Source organism: Bactrocera neohumeralis, chromosome 2 (genome assembly GCF_024586455.1).
Source record: "Bactrocera neohumeralis isolate Rockhampton chromosome 2, APGP_CSIRO_Bneo_wtdbg2-racon-allhic-juicebox.fasta_v2, whole genome shotgun sequence".
Taxonomy (NCBI): domain Eukaryota; kingdom Metazoa; phylum Arthropoda; class Insecta; order Diptera; family Tephritidae; genus Bactrocera; species Bactrocera neohumeralis.
The window spans coordinates 11,873,564-11,893,496 of record NC_065919.1 but is presented as its reverse complement, the minus strand read 5'-3'; the positions used below and the strand labels follow the sequence as shown (position 1 = coordinate 11,893,496).

The 19,933-nt window shown below is 38.2% G+C and overlaps 1 protein-coding gene across 3 annotated transcripts in view; it reads left to right on the top strand.

Moving 5' to 3' along the window:
- Window positions 1–19,933, top strand: part of LOC126754739 (transcription factor E2f1) — an 88,281-nt gene that overhangs the window by 17,988 nt on the left and 50,360 nt on the right. For all 3 annotated transcript variants that reach the window (XM_050466825.1, XM_050466841.1, XM_050466832.1), the window contains exon 3: window positions 6,615–6,637. The gene's annotated coding sequence lies outside the window, so the exon portion shown is untranslated. The remainder of the gene's footprint in view (window positions 1–6,614; window positions 6,638–19,933) is intronic.

Here is a 19,933-nt window from a genome sequence, read left to right as displayed (position 1 = left end):
GAAAAAAAGATTTTTGGCAATGTTGCAAACAGAACATATGATTTTAGGTTTTACTACGAATTGCCTTAGAAAAATTAGTTGTAATCGAAAAAAAACCTTCGTTTAATCACGAGAATTTCAATAATATCGCTTCACTAGTTTCTGAGCAGTCGTGACCACCGACTTTGAAAACGATGTTTCGAGAAAAATCACGATCAAAGATTGAGATAGCCGACTGGTCTAACTTGACGGGCCGCCCTCCCCAAGGTCTAAAAGCTGTTCCCCTAACTTTTTTTTTTAAGAAAAATTACAAAATCTTCAAATTTAATGGGGAATATTTATTATCATTCGAAAGAACATTCTTTTGAATCTATTTTTTCATGATCAAGCATTTCGACTGGTAGCTGGCGAATGACACGCGTGCTGTTTTGCGCCAAGGCCTGAATCGAAGCGGGACTATCCGCATAGACTATAGACTACATATCCATACAGGAAAATGTCTAACGGTGTGATATCACATGATCGCCGAGATCGAGAGCTTTAATTTCAGGCATCAAATAGTCGGTTATTATGGCGCGATAACGTTCGCCATTGACGGTTACGTTCTCATCGATCTCAATTTTGAAGAAATATGAACCGATGATTCCACCGACTCACAAACCACTTCAAGCCGTTGTTTTTTCTGGATAAAATGGCAGCTCTTGAATCTCTTCAGGTTGCTCTTCGTCCCAAATCTGGCAATTTTGCTTGTTTATATACCCATTGACCCGAAAATGGGCCTCATTGCTGAACAAAATTTGGCTCGAAAACCTCGGATCTTCTTGGAACTTTTCAAGAGCCCATAGAGCGAAGCGATGTCGCTTGGGCAGGTGAAGGGGCTTCAGTTCTTCCACAAACTGTATTGTGTACGCTTTCAATTTAAAAACTTGACGTAAAATGCGCCAAGTCGTTCCATACGTCAATCCGAGTTGCTGCGAACGTCACCGAATCGACTCTCCACGGTCTTCGTGTGCACTCCTCAGCTACGGCTGCTATATTTTCTTAACTACGTGCTGAGCGTGGTCTAGTTGGTAGAATATTATCCAATAATGAAGTCCCAAGGCCCCAAGATGAGTGATGGTGTTGCGAATAGTACGCTCAGTAGACCGATTGTGTTGACCATAAGTTGAGCGAAGCGCGCGAAACACATCCTTTAATGTTTAAGGAGTGCATGATTTCGTAATGGATTTTTGCCAAGAAACCTGCGCTACTTTAATAACATTCGGCCGCTCGAATACAATTTCTTACGAAATGGCAACATGCAATGTCTTCTGGCGCTTTTTAAAGTTGTTCGACAGCTTCCTAACAAAATAAAAAGAGGCTTTAAGTCAACAACACATAGTGGGTAGAGGTAAAAAAAAAAATACAAATTCCATTCATAGTTTTTATTTTGCCACCTCTCTGCCACTCTCTCGCTGCTTCTGCGCACCCAATGGTCCGTGCTGTTTGTGCGTAGCGCTGCGCCACTCTGCTTTTACGCTCAACACAATTATTGCTCCAACGCTGCTGCTACACCGCCATTGGTTCTCCAATCTTTGTTGTTGTTTACTTGTATTTGCTTTTCAGGGATTCGCTGCCACATGTAGCAATTGCCATTTTCCGTACATTCGCCAACCATACAAGCGCCTACCTACACAATTACATATTAATTTATTTGCATCCGAAGAAATTCCCGTCAAAGTGCTGCGGAGACAGGTTGAATTTGCTCCTTTTTGTGATTTTTTTTATTGTTTGCATTTATGTTGACTTTTTATTTTATTTGCGTTTATATGCATGACATTTGTTATTCTTTGCCTTTGCCTTTAATATTCGCAGCTTTTAATAATTTTATGGGTGCAACAATCGATGCCGACAATGGCTACAGCAACTACATACATCCGTTGAGCAAAGAAGCAAAGATTCCAATAACACAGTAAGCAACTATTCGTGCCGCAACAACAACAACAACAACAATATCGGTAATAAACATTTCACCAAAGCCAGTTCTAAATTGTTGCATTGCAATGACAACAACAGCAGCAGCAACAGCAGCAAAAACCATCGTCATCAGCAGCACCGTCATCTGCCACATAAACAACGAGCGCAACAATGTTGTCCCTCAACGTTGGGTTGCACATTGCTCGGTTATTGCCTAAGCTTTTGCTATATTATTACCCCCACGAAGCATTTGCCTGGATGACTGCTTGACAGCCAGACTGTCAGTGCGCCGTCTGCATTGCTCTCTATTTCTATGTCTGTCCATGCGTTCCCTGAATCGTCTGCACGGCGTGTTCTTCTGCCTGCTGATCTAGCAATGGAGTTACGTCGTTTTGCTTTCATTACCTTGTCGGCTGGTGCCACGCTCGCCTCAATTGTCTGCATGCCGCTTGCCTGCAACTCCAACGGAAGTCGGCACTAACGCCGTTGCAGTCAGTTTTGAACTGTTAATGTTGTTTTTATTATCGCATGCACAGCGCATGTAGGATAGTTGGTGCTGGTCTAGGTCATTGTTGTTGTTCCCAACAGCATTTCATGCAGCATGGCTGGGCATTGATTGTACATACATATGTACATACACCAGACAGATATGCAACATCCATGCACATTGTGGTTTGTTTTGCGTTATAACTGTCCGAAAAGCAGTGCTGTTGCCGGCAACTAAAGACGCCGTGAAGGTGCTGGAATTTGTTGGTTAGTTATAGTTTTTGCCTATCGGTTGGTGATTTGCAATCAGCTTCTCACCACAATAAATAAATGACAACTAATTCCTTTTTTAAGGCCGTTTCGAAGATGAACCGGGGCAGAGTTGACAATTCTTCTTCTTCTTTATTGGCGTAGAAACCGCCAGTCGTTCTTCCTTTCCACTGCAGTGCACTGTTTGGCGCCAATTGGAGATTCTAAGTGTAACCACGTCCTCCTCGACCTGGTCTGTCCAACGGAGAGGAGATCTTCCTCTGCTTTCCCCGGCATGTACTGCGTCGAATACTCTCAGAGCCAGCGCAGCCGTTATCTCTTAATTCGCTGAACTATGTCAATGTCGAAAGTATATCGTACAGCTCATCGTTACATAGATCTCGGTATTCGACGTTGCCAATTCGCAAAGGACCATAAACCTTCCGCAGAATCTTACTCTCGAAAACTCAGCAACGCCGTCTCATCAGATGTTGTAGAGTTATGCTGATGTTGTTGTTGGTGTTAATGCTGGTGAAATGAATAAATTGAGGCACGCACCGCGACCTAAGGTTTACTGTGCTCGTCCCTCTTATCGTAATAAATCACACACACATTGATAAGTTCCAGTATCCTGCTGGGTGCTATTGAGGAGATGTGGCACATATTCGCATACATAGGTCCAAGAGCCTTTATACCTCGTCTATAGACAACAGTGCAGTCTGGAATCAGGAGTTCGGGAGTTTCCAGTTCCATGTCACAAAACTGGCAATTTGCACAAGAGGCCATATCCATGTTAAATAGGTGCTTTTTGAGCCTACACTGCCCAATGTAAAAGCTGCGGCCAATCTCGTCAAGTTCATTTCCGGCTTCGCGCAGATGAGGTGAACTTGGTTGGAACTGATAAGTTATGGACCAATGGCGATTTAATCTCGTAGACTCAGATTGCGTTAGTTGCGTTAGAGGCTTATTTCTACAAATCTACTTTTAGCAAAGTCTTCTGCTTGGAAAATGACCGGAAAACGTCCCATGGGTATGGAATGTTTGGTACGAGCGGTCAGTGTAGCCCTTACCAGTGCTACCGCTTAGCAGTGGTTCAAGCGTTTAATTAATCCGTTCGGCCTCATTGCATAGGGTAACTTTAAACTTCCTTTTGTTAATGCTACCCCTCAGGAGAACAGCCAGTGGTGCTTCGTCGTACATGGCCTTAATTTGCTGAGCCGATATTATCTTCCCTCTGTCATACACTTTTGCACTTATTTGAAGCATTGTATGTTTAGCTGCTTGATTGATTACTAGGTGGAGCGGAGGTGTGTGTTCAAACATGTCCTCTAGTACTGTCGTCGAATACGTACGCATTGCACCCGCTGCATAGACGCAGTCTTCTTTTGTAACAATTCGTCTCACGATCTCGGTGTCCATCCATCTGATAATCCTTGACTTGCAGCCCCATGATTTACCAGCAAGGGTGCCTTTGCGACTTTTACCATGGTCAGATCCACATGCTGCTTTCACCGTAAATTGGAATCTGTAAGTTCCGAAGAGAGACCCACATATTTGACCTCATTAGTCATATCTTACTCGCTCTACCCAAAGCTTGATTAGACATAATGATCTTCATAAGACTTAGTCTGGCTATGTCCGTACCATACTCTACTTTGTGTTGTTTATGAATATTGTAAATTTTGTTTCATTTGCAAGAAAATATACTGGTTAATCTGCTGATAATAAATATTTTTTTAGAACTGTATGCAACTTTAAAATATTAAATTCGCAAGAATATGTACGATACGAGGTTCAGCAGAATATTCAGAATATTCAAAATAAAGAATTTGTGGTTTGTAAAGTACTGCGGCAGAATAGGGACTTGTTCCCTCACTTGCCTTACTAATGAATTCAATATGCTAACCGCAAAAGAAGTTTTTCAATTCGACAAGTTAACCACAAATACAAGCACAACTCAATGTTTATGCACGCTCCTACACACCCTGTGGGAAAGCTTTAACCAAGAGCTTTCTAAAGCCTGAAGCTCGGATGCGGTGCCTAGAATTTTCTCTGCTTTTTGGTATATATTCTGTGGATTATCCTCGTATTGGCCTCACTTGGTCTAGCAAATGTATTTCGGGTCTACGTAATCTAATCGTGAATTCGTGAATCTCAAAGCGTTTCGGTTAGTTATTATAACTTAAAATTATGGAAACTATTTGCAAGAAAATCATCGTATTTGGATTAGAGAGAATCATCTGTAACTTTATGAATGGACTGAAAATTTTCATTATTATATGTGTGGCGTATGAATGATGTTGTTATCACGTTTTGAGTAGAACCTTAATTAGTTTTCAAAAATGATCATATAGTCGATAGCAGTGTGTTGTATATATGAAATTTTCACTAAGAAATATTTAAAAAATACGTTAATGAAATATACGTTCTAGCTCGTTTTCTTCAAAAATCATGCCGACGTGAACGTAACCGTCAATAGCGACCGTGATTCGCCATGATAGCCGACTATTTGATGCCTGAAATTGAAGCTCGCTTCGGTTTCAACAAGACGCCGCCTCTTCCCACCCATCGCATCAATCTACGGATTTATTGAGAGAACACATCGGTGAGCAGATAATTTGATCACCAAGAACGTGTGAAATCACACGGTTAGACTTTTTCCTGTGGATTTATGTAAAGTCTGAAGTCCAAGCGGGATTGGATTAGGCCTTGGAGCAAAACATCACGCATGTTATTCGCCAGTTACCAGTCGAAATGCTCCAACGAATCATCGAAAATTGGACTTAACGGAGGGACCATCTGAGAAAAATAAATGTCAAAGAATGTTCTTTCGAATGATAATAAACATTCCTTATTAAATTCGAAGTTTCCGTGTTTATACTCTCGCAACAAAGTTGCTAAGTAGAGTATTATAGTTTCGTTCATATAACGGTTGTTTGTAAGGCCTAAAACTAAAAGAGTCAGATATAGGGTTATATATACCAAAGTGATCAGGGTGACGAGTAGAGTTGAAATCCGGATGTCTGTCTGTCCGTCCGTCCGTCCGTCCGTGCAAGCTGTAACTTGAGTAAAAATTGAGATATCATGATGAAACTTGGTACACGTATTTCTTGGCTCTATAAGAAGGTTTAGTTCGAAGATGGGCAAAATCGGCCCACTGCCACGCCCACAAAATGGCGGAAACCGAAAACCTATAAAGTGTCATAACTAAGCCATAAATAAAGATATTGAAGTGAAATTTGGCACAAAGGATCGCTTTAGGGAGGGGCATATTTGGACATAATTTTTTTTTTTGGAAAAGTGGGCGTGGATCGCATTAGGGAGGGTCATATTTGGACGTAATTTTTTGGGAAAAGTGGGCGTGGCCCCGCCCCCTACTAAGTTTTTTGTACATATCTCGGAAACTACTATAGATATGTCAACCAAGCTCTATAGAGTCGTTTCCTTCAGTCACTTCCATATACAGTTCAAAAATGGAAGAAATCGGATAATAACCACGCCCACCTCCCATACAAAGGTTATGTTGAAAATCACTAAAAGTGCGTTAACCGACTAACAAAAAAATGTCAGAAACACTAAATTTTACGGAAGAAATGGCAGAAGGATGCTGCACCCAGGCTTTTTTTAAAAATTGAAAATGGGCGTGGCGTCGCCCACTTATGAACCAAAAACCATATCTCAGGAACTATTAATCTAATTAATTTTACAGCAAAATAAAAAAAATATGTAAATGACGGATAATGGAATCTCGATTATCACTTTATCATGCGAGAGTATAAAATGTTCGGTGGCACCCGAACTTACTTGTTTTCTTTTAAAAAGTATTGAAAGTCGAAATGGATCATCCTTTATAATAAGTGATTCAACATACATGCATATATACTTATATAAGTGGATACATAGATATATAGTTTTACTAATTTTTCTTCTTTCGCTCTTTTCAGCACCTTGAACTGTTACATTTTTTGTAAGTACATACATATTTTTATATTGAGTTAATTTTGAAAACATAAACATTATTTATGCAACTTAGTAATTTTACATATGGCACTTCTTCCACAATAAGTGTGTAACTAACTAACACTGCTGAAAAGTAAAATCCATGGTTAATGAGTACTCATTTTGTTTATCTGATTATTATTTCAAATTTACTGAAATACTTATATCACGGCTAATTAAAAGTTACAAATAAAAGCAACGAAAATTACACAAAGTTAGCAAATTCTAATTTCTTCGATTTAAAAAATATTTCAGTAAAATTGAGAAATATTTGCTTACCTTGTGTTAATGAAGCCTCACAATAAAGGTAGGGAACTTTCTCAGCGTAATTTAAATGTTGTAAATATTTCCATAGCATTAACCTCTGTGAAGTTGTTAATAAGCTTTCATTTTTTTCCTCCTTATAACTTTCAATTGTCCAATCGGCAACTAGGAACTTTACGACTTTTTAATAGCTTTTAAACTTCCTCCATTTATGTGGTTTTATGGCCTTTCGCAGGCGAAGTCGTATTGTGAAAACACGTCATTTGGCATATGGTCATGTGAAAATCCCGAATAAAAATGGGAAAATGTGTAGCATGTTTTTATGCATTTGACATTTCAACTTGACACATGACATACAAACAACTCTTTCGTACCTTCAATGCTGAAATTTTATAAAGAACCAGTGTTGTATTTGCAAACCGGTCAAAAGGTGTAAAAAAAGGGTTGTAATCGGTATTTTGATCGGCAATCGTAATTAACTTCAACTGAATAAATGCGTTCGGTTTTTATATGTGTATCAATCTATTTCCTTTGGTTTAAAAGATTGAAGATTAACTTCAATTTATAGAAATTTCGCTTCCCAATAATTTATATAGCTAACTTAATTAACAATTTCTTTTAATGTTTTTTCCAATAAGCATGCGATGATCAGAAAAAACTTATGGTCCGATTTCGATTTTTTTTTTGAGACAACATACTTCAAAAGCACTATTTGTGCCGCGCCCATAGTCTAATGTTTACAACGGCTCCTATGAAGTCCACTTGTACCATCCCGGATCTCAAATTTAATGTTTCAGTTGCTCCCTCGACGTTGTACCAAATAGCAGTTTTGTATCTTAATTTATAGTTTAGTTATGACGGTTTATAAGTACTAATCTTATTTTTTAATTTAAGTTGAAAATTGCAGGGACGGTTGGACAGGCTGCCATACGGATTCAACTTCTCTCATCATCCTTATCATTGATATACTACTATGAACAAAAAATAATAAGTAAGACTTTGTTCATAATTTTAAAATTCTTAAATTATTCTTCAAAATCTATGTCGTCCTCCTCGATATGCCCCTTGGCAATAATACACTTTTTTTCAATTCTCGAAAGAGTTGTTAAAGTCAATTTCCGTCGTAGTGATTGACGTTTAATGTCTTTAATTGACATTATCGTTGTGCAAAAACGAAGAGTTTTTCGCCCATAATTCCGACCTCTTTTTAAGAACAGATTCGCGCAAGCGACGCATAACACTCAAAGAGTATTCCTTGTTGACAGTTTGGCCGGTCGGTAGGCATTCGAAGTGCACCACACCTCGTTAAACGAAGAAACTGTCAACATAACCTTTTAGGCTTTTCGGCTTCGGCTCACTTTTGCCACGATATTCGTTTGTTTCCGGGTCGTAAGCATAGATCCAAGACTCATCTACAGTAATAATATGTTTCATGACATCGTGGTAGTCGGACCGCATTGTTTCACAGACGTTAATGCGCTGCTGTTTTTCGAAAAAATTTATTGACGTTGAAACCTATCTTGCTTTCACTTTTCTAAGGTCCAAAAGATCTGGCAAAATGATTTTCACTGATCCTTCCAATATTCCAACGATGCCAATAAGATCTTTGACTACTAATAATCGCTTCTCAAGCACCAATTGCTTTATTTTATTGACGTGTGGATCATCAGTTGATCTTGATGGCCATCATGGGCCTAGTTCGTCGACGCGTTCTCGACCTTCTTTGAATAATTTATACCAAACAAAAACACTTGCTCGGGACAAAAAATGATCACGGTAGGTCTTTTCCAACATTCTGAACGTTTCGGCGCCAGAAATTTGATTCTGCACACAAAATTTAATGGAACATTTAACAGTACAATTTATTAAGTGTAGTTAATTTTTCAATTTTCTAATTATTTCATTATCCATGTTTTTTTTAATCACAGACTATGCAACTCTTCGGGCATTTTGTCAACCCTATGAATTAGCTTCGCCTGTCCACCGGTTTAATTTGTTTGGTTAACCTTTCCAGTAAAGGATTTTCTTCATGGCACTAAGTGATTACTCCGCTTTCACGCACTGATTCTAATCTCACATGCATGTAATTGAAGACTTATAATGCTCAGCATACCCTTCATATAACAGTGTATACAACCCTTTCTAATCTTGTGATCGCTTTTTTCTAATAAAACATATTTGCCGTTAATTGCACGACAACGTCAGCAAATGGGTTGCCTTGACTATTTTCCTGTGCCTTAATCCCTTCATATGTATGTCTGATGATTTTCCTCTAAACAATATTTGGGCCATATTGGCGCATAGAAACTATTTCTTTACCTTGAATGGGGTTATTTAGTTTGCAAACAGCCAGGAGGCACATCGAAGATCCTGTAAAAATGTATATTGCTTCCAATTACATGCAAATGCGCCTGTCAAAATAGGTATTCATTTCGTCAACTTAAATTAAAAGCACAATTTTTAGTGTGCTGGTCCTAATCCGCTCGGCTTTGGAAAAAGGTTGCTCGACTTACTTACACATTTACAACTTTTTTGCAAATGCCTGTAGCTTAAGCAGAGTTTTAATACACGTAAATATGTATGTATGTATATATGAATGTAACATATATTTTTCGTTACAATTTTCACCACGGTTTAAATTGGTGTCACCAGCATCATTGCCTGTAAAGGAGGAAAAAACAACAACAATCTAGCCTTATGCAACCGATAGCTAAGTATTGAATGCCAATGCAACAGTCGAATGGCATATGCTATAAGTTGTGTGTGGAAAATGTCACATCTGCCGTTTGCGCATGCGCAACCCAAATGTTACACATTCGATAGGGGAAGTACTGTTTGCGTTCATAATTAGTGCGTGGTATTCTACTTAAATTCACTTTTATGAATATTCCATTTCATACTTACTGCATATGTAGTATGTGCATATACATACATACATATGTATGTATGTATGTACGTTGTTGTAGTTACAATTTTTACAAGCAGCACACCCCATTTATTCGCCGATAGTTGTACGCCATTCGCCTTATGTACATACATATCTACATACATATATGTATGTATGTATAAATTGAGGTGTTCCGACAGACAGAAATCGCATATACACTCACCACTACATAACTGTATGCGCAAACATACATGCACACACATATGTACATACAACCGATACCTTTTTTTTTTTTAATTTCGACGTTCACTGCCCTCATTCGACAAATACTCGTACCACCTAGTAGCACAGAGTCGTTCAGTGTTTCCCTAGTTTCAACCATGTGTGTATGTATGTATGTATGTTTGTGGCTGTGTAGTTGCCTACAAACATATTTACACTGTGAACCCATATATTTATCGCTTACGGGTCATTCCCTTTTTGCCATATTCAAGTTCGTCAAAGCATTTTCAAGGGTTGGATGGATTGTTGTCTGTCTGTCTGACTGTCTATCTGTCTGTTTGCTTGAATGACTGCTTTTTTAGCAATACGTATGTATGTATGTGCCTACATTGGTGTAGAACTTTCCTATCGCGCAGATACATTTGTAGGCCTTCTCGCAATTATTAGCTTTAAAACATTTCACAGGCTTATGCACACGCTCGTGTTAATGTATGAACTAGTATTTGAGTGTTTCCATGTTGTTTTAATTCAACTTGTTTTCTTGCGCAAAGTTATTTACTAAAAAAAATGTTAATTTTCAGTAACAAGAAATGTTCAGCAAAGTTCACACACTTACACACACATATGTATGAATACAATCATGTGTATGTGTATTTGACACATGCCGATAGAATCAAGGCCCTCAATATATTTGGTGAAAAACCACAAAAAGAAATGAAAGCATTATACCCGCTGGTGGATTCTGGCTTTTATTAATAATAGTGCATTCATAAGCTTGGGTTTGGCAATCACTTGATCCAAATATAGAGGCTTCCAAACCCTGGTTATTAATGACTTACAAACTTTCCGTTAAGTTCCACTTTCATTTATTTATTTTACCCTGAGCAGGCTATATTAAGTTAGCCATGAAGTTTGGAACAGCCAGAAGGCAACGTCGGAGACCCCATAAAACATATATGTATGTATACAAGGTGCGTTCCAAAGTAAACAGGACTTTTTGAATCTAGCGCCCCCTGGTGGCGCCATCTATATGTCGACTGATGTGTTAGAATCTGCTATCAGCTATTGTCCAGTAAGAATTTCATGACATTTCATCGATTCGAAGTGAAGTAATTGCGTTTTAAGTGTCAGTATGTTTGTGTTATCGGTGCGAAAATGAGCTTTGAACCAAGAGCCAACATTAAATTTTGTTTTAAAATTGATAAAACTTTTACCGAAACGTTTCAATTGATGAAACAAGTTTATGGCGATGATTGCCTATCCCGTAGCAGAGTGCACGAGTGGTTTCAACGTTTTCAAAGTGGTCATGAGGACATACATAAATGACGAACAACATAACAACATGTGGGCCAATCAAAATCCGTGATCACCGCAAATTCCATCGAAACTGTGCTTGAATTCATCAAAAATCAGCCGAAATCATCATTGAAATTCATGGAAATTGAATTGAACATCTCTAAAACATCGATTTATCGCATTTTGACCGAACATTTGGGCTTACGAAAGGTGTGTGCACGGTTTGTTCCGCACAAATTGACTGACGACCAAAAATTGCTCAGAATCCAACATTCGAAGGACGATTATTTGACCAAAAATCACATTTTAACCATTAACCACTCCCCGCATTCACCTGATATGGCACTTTGCGACTTCTTCGTTTTCGGAAAAATGCATTTGCTCATGAAAGGAAAGCGTTATGCAGACGTAGAGGCCATCCAAAAGGCTTGCACCGGCATACTGTCGGCCATACCGGGCAACGAGCTGAAACACTCGTTCGACATGCTTTTGGACCGTGCAAAAAGCTGTATTGAAACAGAAGGAGACTATTTTGAATAAAATAAATTGATTTTGCCGAAAAAAACCATTTGTTCTGTTTTTTTTTAAGTCCTGTTTACTTTGGAACGCGTTTCTCCCCAATAAGTTGCTCATTTGTCGGAATCGGCAGTATCGGACCACCCTTAATATAATATTGGAAACACATTTCCCGTAAACCTTCGATGTTGTTCGATGTCCCTTATAAGAGACTTCGTGACTGCGGGTCTTACATTGATATGGTTAAAAAAAAATTTTTTTTGGAAGTAAATAGGTAAATATTATATCATGATAACATTTACACAAATTCATATACAGGAAAATTGACTCAAGAAATTCACTTTTAAGGAATACTTTATAAAGTCTGATCCATTTCGAGGTTCTCTACTTTTTTTATAGAAAAAACATAGCAACTTCAAATCTAATCGGGTATTTGCATAGACTTTAGACTTTACATAGCCCCACAGGAAAAAATCTAACGGTGTGATATCACACGATCTTGGCGGCCAATCGACCGACCTAAAACGTGAAATTCTCTGCTCACAGAAATCTAAGATTATTATTATTGATTGATGCGATGTGTGGGAAGTGGCGCCGTCTTGTTGAAATCAAATGTCGCCGAGACACAAGCTTCAATTACAGGCATCAAATAGTCGGTTATCATAGTGCGATAACAGTCGCCATTGACGGTTACGTTCTCACCGGCATCATTTTTAAAGAATTTGGGCCGATGATTCCACCGAGCTACAAAGCACACCAAACCGTTGTTTTTTGTGGATGAAATGGCAGATCTTGAGATTGCTCTTCGTCCCAAAAGCGGCAATTTTGCTTACCTACATAACCATTGATTCATAAATGGGCTTCATCGCCGATCAAAATTTGCCTAAAATTTGCCTCGAAATCGTCGGATTTTCTTGGAACTTTTCAAGAGCCCATAGAGCGAAGCGATGTCGCTTGGGAGGGTCGAGCGGCTTCAGTTCCTGCACAAGCTGTATTTTGTACGCAACAAGATCTCAACTATAAAGTCTTATCATGACAAAATGCAATAATTTTTTTTTTAAATGCAGTTTATTTTGAAAATGTTGTTGCCCGTTAATTAAAAAAAAAATTGCTTTGACTTTACTTTTTTTGCAGAACTGCGAAAGTACTTAAGTCCTTAAATATGGACATAGCTTGTTCTTGGATATGCATACGTTTGTAGTAAGTGGTATGTGCCAGACATTAGCACCCTTGCTGTGTGCAATGCCAATGGCTATGGCCACCAGCCAATGCATTTTCGTCTCGTTTCGAATCATGCATTTCAATTTTCTGTTATTATACTCTCGCAACATGTTGCACAAAGTATAATAGTTTTGTTCACCTAACGGTTGTTTGTAAAACCTAAAACTAATTGACTTACATATAGAGTTATATGTATATAAATGATCAGGATGACGAGACGATTTGAATTCCGAGTGACTGTCTGTGGTCCGTCTGTCTATGCAAGCGATAACTTCAGTAAAAGTTAAGATATCTTAATGAAACTTGGTATAAATGTTTCTTGGGAAAAAGTGAGGACGAGTTCATAGATGGGCGTAATCGGATCACTGTCACGCCCACAAAATACTATTAAAAGAAAATCTTTATAGTGCCATAACTAAGCGCATAACTAAGAGGCACCTGTGGTCTAAAAATTTTGAAAAAATGGGCATGGCGCCGCACTCTAAAAGATTTATTGTACATACATCCTAAACCATTTAAGATACAACGCCCCAATTTGCTCAGGCGTGGCTCCTCCTACATTTGGATGAAAACCCATATCTTAGAACCTTCTTAATTAGCGTAGACACCGCTTACGCGATTATAGCCGAGCATTACTCCTGCCGATCTTAGAACCTACTCGACTGATTTCAACCAAATATGGAAGGTAATATTATCCTGACATTCCTACAACACAATTCTAAATTCTGATTTTTTCATTTTCCAGTATAAGAATCAAGAGCAAAACAATGTATCCAGACAGAACTTTGCACGAATAGTGTCTTTGAGGTGTGCCGCCTTATGACCAAAAATTGTCCAATTCAAACTCCCAGTTACCGATTATGTGGACCGCAGCTCATATAGCGAATTTTCTTACTGAAAATATCGGTCAACCTGTCAGATATACTGTTGAAATTAAAACAAAATATATTCCCGGTTTTAATCTTGGAAAGCTGCGAGAGTATAAAATTTTCGGTTACACCCGAACTTAGCTCGTCCTTACTTGTTTTTTGGTTTGTATTTTCTCCTAGTGCTTGAGTTTCACATTCGTTTTTGGCACCGTGGCGAACGCTACCGATTTGCCTTGTGGCAATCTGTCGTTTTCATGTCATTGGTCTCTTCGAAATTTTCGGTTTGCAACAATTGGGAAAATGTTGAGCATTTGTCGAGCATGTGCGCCAAGGAGCAGCAAGCAACAATTGGCAATGAGCACACTTCGACACCGCTCACAGCGCAGCGAGCAGGAGTAATGCCTGGCTACTGTTTGCAGGAAATACGAAGTGAAATTGCAAGGATACGTCGAACGCAAACGCATACGGTACATATTTATATGCATCGGTTAAGGGTGCTTCTTGTTGCGCGACACCCATGCAATATGGTTAAGACGGCGACAGACAAGCAGTCAGCCAGCCGGCGCATATCCAGGTGTGTTATTTTTTTCCTTCTTAGGTGCTTTCATTTTTTTTTTTTTTGGTTATTTTTTGTTAGTGTAATGTTGGTGCTCTACTTTGCGCCGCTGAGGTAACGTTTTCCTTGACAGCTTTTGTTTTCTTTCTCATGCAACAATCTGTCTTTGGGATATTTGCACGCTTGCAGCTGCTGCTAATTTTCCTCTTTGATTTAATGAAATCGTTTTTTCTTACGCTTTGGCATGTAATCAGCATTGATAAACCCCACAATTAATTAGGGGAACTTTTCACACGCGTGAAAACTCAAAACAAATGTGCTGCAATCTAAATTGAAGAGAATGTAATGCAGTTATCCTTTTTACGTAGGTCCCCGCTCGTGTTATTGTAAATTTCAGCGAAGGTGTGCGCTGTTTCTTGGGTCTGCAAGCATTTGTGGGAACCTGCCGCCCTAATCAGTGATCAGCGTGTGATTTCCCGTGTCTTCCAATCTTAATTTAGCAAATTTGTATTTCCTGCGCTGAATAAAACTTCCTGTTTGTTCATTTTGAGCGTGATTTTTGTTTTTGTATTTCTTATTTTCCTTAATATTTGTTGTGTTCCCTGTAAACTTTTGCGGTGTTATCACACATATTCAAATATTTGACTGAAGATATCCTGTACTCCAAACAAATCTTGTTGCTCTCAAACAAATAAAAATATTCAAATTATCTGCTTGGGCTAATATGCAATATTGTTGTTGTTTTTTGTTGGACTTTTCAATGATCTTGTCGTGCTAAGTCCATTCATGGTTCCATTCAAGCGTCGCCACACAAATAGCACAGTATTTGAGTACACTTCTACATACACATATGTACATATTAAAGTACACATTATGTATGTGTATGTGTATGTATGTATATGCGTAGATTTGTATGTCGCATCATTTCTTTAGTTTATCACTTCCAACAGTTTGGCTTGTACATATGTCCTTATAAATAAGTTGGTTTCACTTTTGCTGCTCCGCTGACTCTTGCTCAGCCATTGCTGTTGTCTTTCACGACCCTTGTCTGCCCAATCTTTGCTTTTTGGCTTGCCGCTCGCCTAAAGACTTACTGATCACTCAATTCTTGGAAGTGCAGCTAAAGTAAATATTCCATAGACTTTTTGCTCTTCGACTTTGGCATCTCTTGCGCGTCGATTATTTGAGCTCTCCATCTTCCTTCATACTATACGTACTTTACTTAGTAGATATTCTTCACTTTCGGTGATTTGTTTTTGTTGTTGTTATTTACCTTGAAGTAATAGTAGCTCTGTGATTGCTGGGTTGCCAAGAGAATGCACAAACAAGTAATCCTCAGGACGGACATTATTTGTATCCGAAATTTAGAAACCGGTATCAGGTAACAGTCACGTTAGTTTTGTTGCAGGAATTCGTTGTTGTCTTTTCGGTTATTATGTTTAAATAGACATACATATGTGTATGTATGTGTGTGGATAAGAAGAAAATAGTTAATGTTAGTTTTGTTTTTGTATGTGAATTCTTGTTGGAATCCAGTCAAGTCAGTTCTTGTCAATAACCTAAGTTATACAATAATGTTGATCTTTAGAAATTTATTAAGTTTCGATTTTGATATGCATATATTGAAAAGTCTTCGGCCTAACATAATAAAACACAGTTTTTGACAAAATTCGTTTATTTATTCCACATAGTTCCCTTCCAGGGTAATACACCGATTATAGCAACTCACCAATTTTACGATACCATTTTTGTAGTAGGATTTGTCCTTCGCTTCAAATTAGACCTCAGTTTTGGCGATTACCTCTTTATTTTCTTTATTCGAAAATTTCTTCCCAGCGAGCAGTCTTTTGGGATCTGAGAACAGAAAATAGTCGCTGGGAGCCAGATCTGGAGAACTCAGTAGATGCGGATGCAGCTCAAAGCCTAATTAGTGGGTTTTTGTCGCTGTTTTCACTGAACACTGTGACACAGCGCATTGTTTTGGTGAAACAACACATTCTTTTTCTTAAAATCTCACCGTTTTTTGGCGATTTCGTACTTCAAACAGTCCAATAACGCATTTGAGGTAGCTATCTTTCAAGGTTAGGCACTTTGGTAATAATTGTGTTAAATAAATTTTTCTTTCCGTAACTCGAAATGAATGCCTAGAGCTCCACTCGAACAAAGAATTCGCGAATCTTGAAAAAGGCTTACAATAATTCAGTTTTATCAAAAACACAAGCCTATGAGTGGTACAAAGCCTTCAAAGATGGTCGAGAGATCATTGAAAACATGCCTCGTTCTGGACGACCTTCGACTTCTTCAACTGATAAAAATATAAAAAAGTGAAGAATGTGGTGCTTGAAAATCGTAAGACAAGTGTTAGAGAAATGGCAAGAGTGCTCGACATCGCTCGCGAGTCCGTTCGCATGATTTTGGTGAATATTTTGGGTATGAAACGCGTTCTTGCGCGGCTCGTCCCGATAAAGCAGAATTTTTTCCAAAAAGAGTACCATAAACAGAGCTCTTGGACATGCTTGCCTAACCTTGAAAATTAGCTTCATTTAATCATCAGAATGGAACCCGTTCAGTCGATTGAAGAAATAAAACAAAATTCGCTGAAGGAGCTGATATTACATCTGGCGGGGATTACTTTGAAGGCGAAATAAATATTATTTACAATTTCCTTGTACTTTTTTGTCACAATATATATGTGTGATTTACAACCAATAAATCAATTGCTATATCGTTTGCCAGTTTGATGACGAATGATGTGATAATGCAAAATAATAAAAAAAACACATGTGATACAACAACAATGACACCCGTTCCTACTTAAAAATGTTCAAACATTACTACGAAAAGTTTTTTAAAAGATACAAATAATTTGTAAAAATTCGAAAAAAAAACTCCGCGAATAAGTCAGTTGGCTTGATTTGATAAGTACACAAAAAGACTATGGCCAGCAAGCAAATGAAAACAGTAAGCAGCATGTCGAGATATGCAAACAACGACAGCTGCATGCACGGCCACAAGCACATTCGTGTCTACAGCACTTTCCATGCCTTTATCCTAGCGTCTTTCGTTTCGTTCGCGTTAAGTGAGCTCTGTCAAATGTCGTCGGTTTTCTGCGTCAGGCCGGTGCATTGTGTTCATGGAGCAGACTGCTGCTTTGGTTTTAAAATAAACCGTTTTCTTCATACATAATACACGCCTGTTAATATGTACAAGCATATTGCGCGACCTTTGACTGTAAATAAGGACGGCTACAGAAATCCTTCGTGGCCACACTCATTATGTGGCATGCAGACGGGCGACGGCAAGCAGTGCTCGTACACGAATATTTTCATCCTGCACGGCATCGTGCGCTGCCTTGACTGCTGACTGCACCCTTTAGTTACCGAAGCACTCGGCGGTGAATTTAGTTTAGCGTGTGGCATTCACATTTGCTTTACAATTGTAAGATTTTATTAATGCCTGGCGTTTTAATTGCGCCTCGAAACTGCAGTTTTCCGTGTATTTTGGTTCGTTGCTTATGAATGTTTTTCTTTCATTTCTCATATGAATGTCGGATTAGGTTAAGGTGTGTTGGTGGCACGTTTTATGTAAATTTCATTACAAAAGCTTACATTTTGTTTTCAACCCTATATTCAATAGGTTAAACATGATGCGGTGTTGTGGTGCTATGCAACGGCTGGGCATTTATTTGAATTCTCGTGTCGTTTCAACAAAGCTTTAGTTTTTTGTAGATATATTAATTGAGACAACTGTTTGTTTCAATTCATGCTTCAAAAGTTTCCGACGTTGACGCTTACAATTGCGATCGGAGATCTATACGTGGTATTTTGTGCTTTTTTAAGGCACTCAGATTCACAGCTTCAAAAAATCGATGTTTTACAATATGCTAGAGATATTATAGAATTATATTATTGTCTTATACATTATTGTCTTATATAATTCTATAATATCTCTAGCATATTGTCCCAAATGCTCAAGCTGATCTGGGTATTAGTTTTGGAGATACAGCTTTGGAAAATTGCTCGGTCGGTCGACGGTCGAGAGATCGTTGAAGACATGCCTCGTTCTGTATGACTTTCGACCTCTTCAACTGATGAATATTAAAAAAAGTGAAAGATATTTTGGCTTCAAAACCGGCAGACAAGTATTAGAGAGATGGCAAGAGAGCTATCAAAATTTCTCACGAGTCCATTCGCATGATTTTGGTGGATATTTTGGGTATGAAAAGCGATAAAGCTGAATTTTTTCAAAAAGAGTACCGTAAACAGCTCTGTTTGGACTTGCTTGATCGTGCTAATTTCGATTCCACATTCATGTAGAACATTATAACAACCGATAAAACCTGGGTTTATGAGTTTCACATGCAAACAAGTCAACAATCATCGGAATGGAAGGAAAAAAAACGAGCCGAAGCCAAAAAAACACGCCACAGCCGCTCAAAAATCAAGTTGATGCTCTTTGTTTTTTTCGATATTTGTTTCGAAGGGACAGGCGGACAATAAGGAGTTTTATTTGGCCTAACAAAATTCGCTAAAGGAGCTGAAGTCCATCCCAAAAAGTGCTTGAGAAAAGTGTTTCGAGATAAAATCGTTGGCATAAGTGTATTGCATCTAGTGGGGATTACTTTGCTGGACGAAACCCATGTAACCCCTTCATATTATGCCTCTCCTTTGTGAAAACGTCATTTTTTTGTGGATCATATATGATCTTAATAATCTATAAGTTAAAATTTCAGAATTATTGTAAGTAATAATAAAAATTTGATAATGAGCACATCATTTATCTCGGAGTAAATACTCAAGGAAATTTGAAAACTATTAAGGATAAGCTAATGAAGCTGATTGAACTGAGCGGCTGCACCTTAGAAGGCTATAACTCCAAAAATATTTGAGATATTCATTCAAAATTTTAGTATGTTATTTTCGAAGGTATAAACTATTGGTATAAAAAAAATTTTAGCAAGATTTCAGTCACTTCTACTTAAAGATGGGCATTCTTAAGCTATATTCGGAGCCACGGATGTATAAGTGACAGACAGACTGAAAAGTTCATATTGCTTGTATTAAGTTTACTCGCTTATAAATTTTAATGTTGCCTTTCAATTGGAAGCTGTAATAACTTGCATTTATAAGTTTCATAATCATGTAAAATTAAGAAGCCATAAACAAGTAATGCTAGTTTCATAAACTACCTAAGAGCCACAAACTTAAGCGCTTATATTATGGTATGCTGTATGTTTAGCACATTAATGAATGCTCTGTCCACACCTCTGCAGTCCTTCGCCATGATGTATGGCTGCATTTATTTGAAAAATATTTGTTGTTGTTTCCGCAAATTTCTTGGAAGGTCGATGAATGTAGCGTGGCGAAAGCAGCACCTGAAGTACGTATCAATAAACAATGAAGAGCTGATATCGGCATTCTTGCTTTGTTGGAG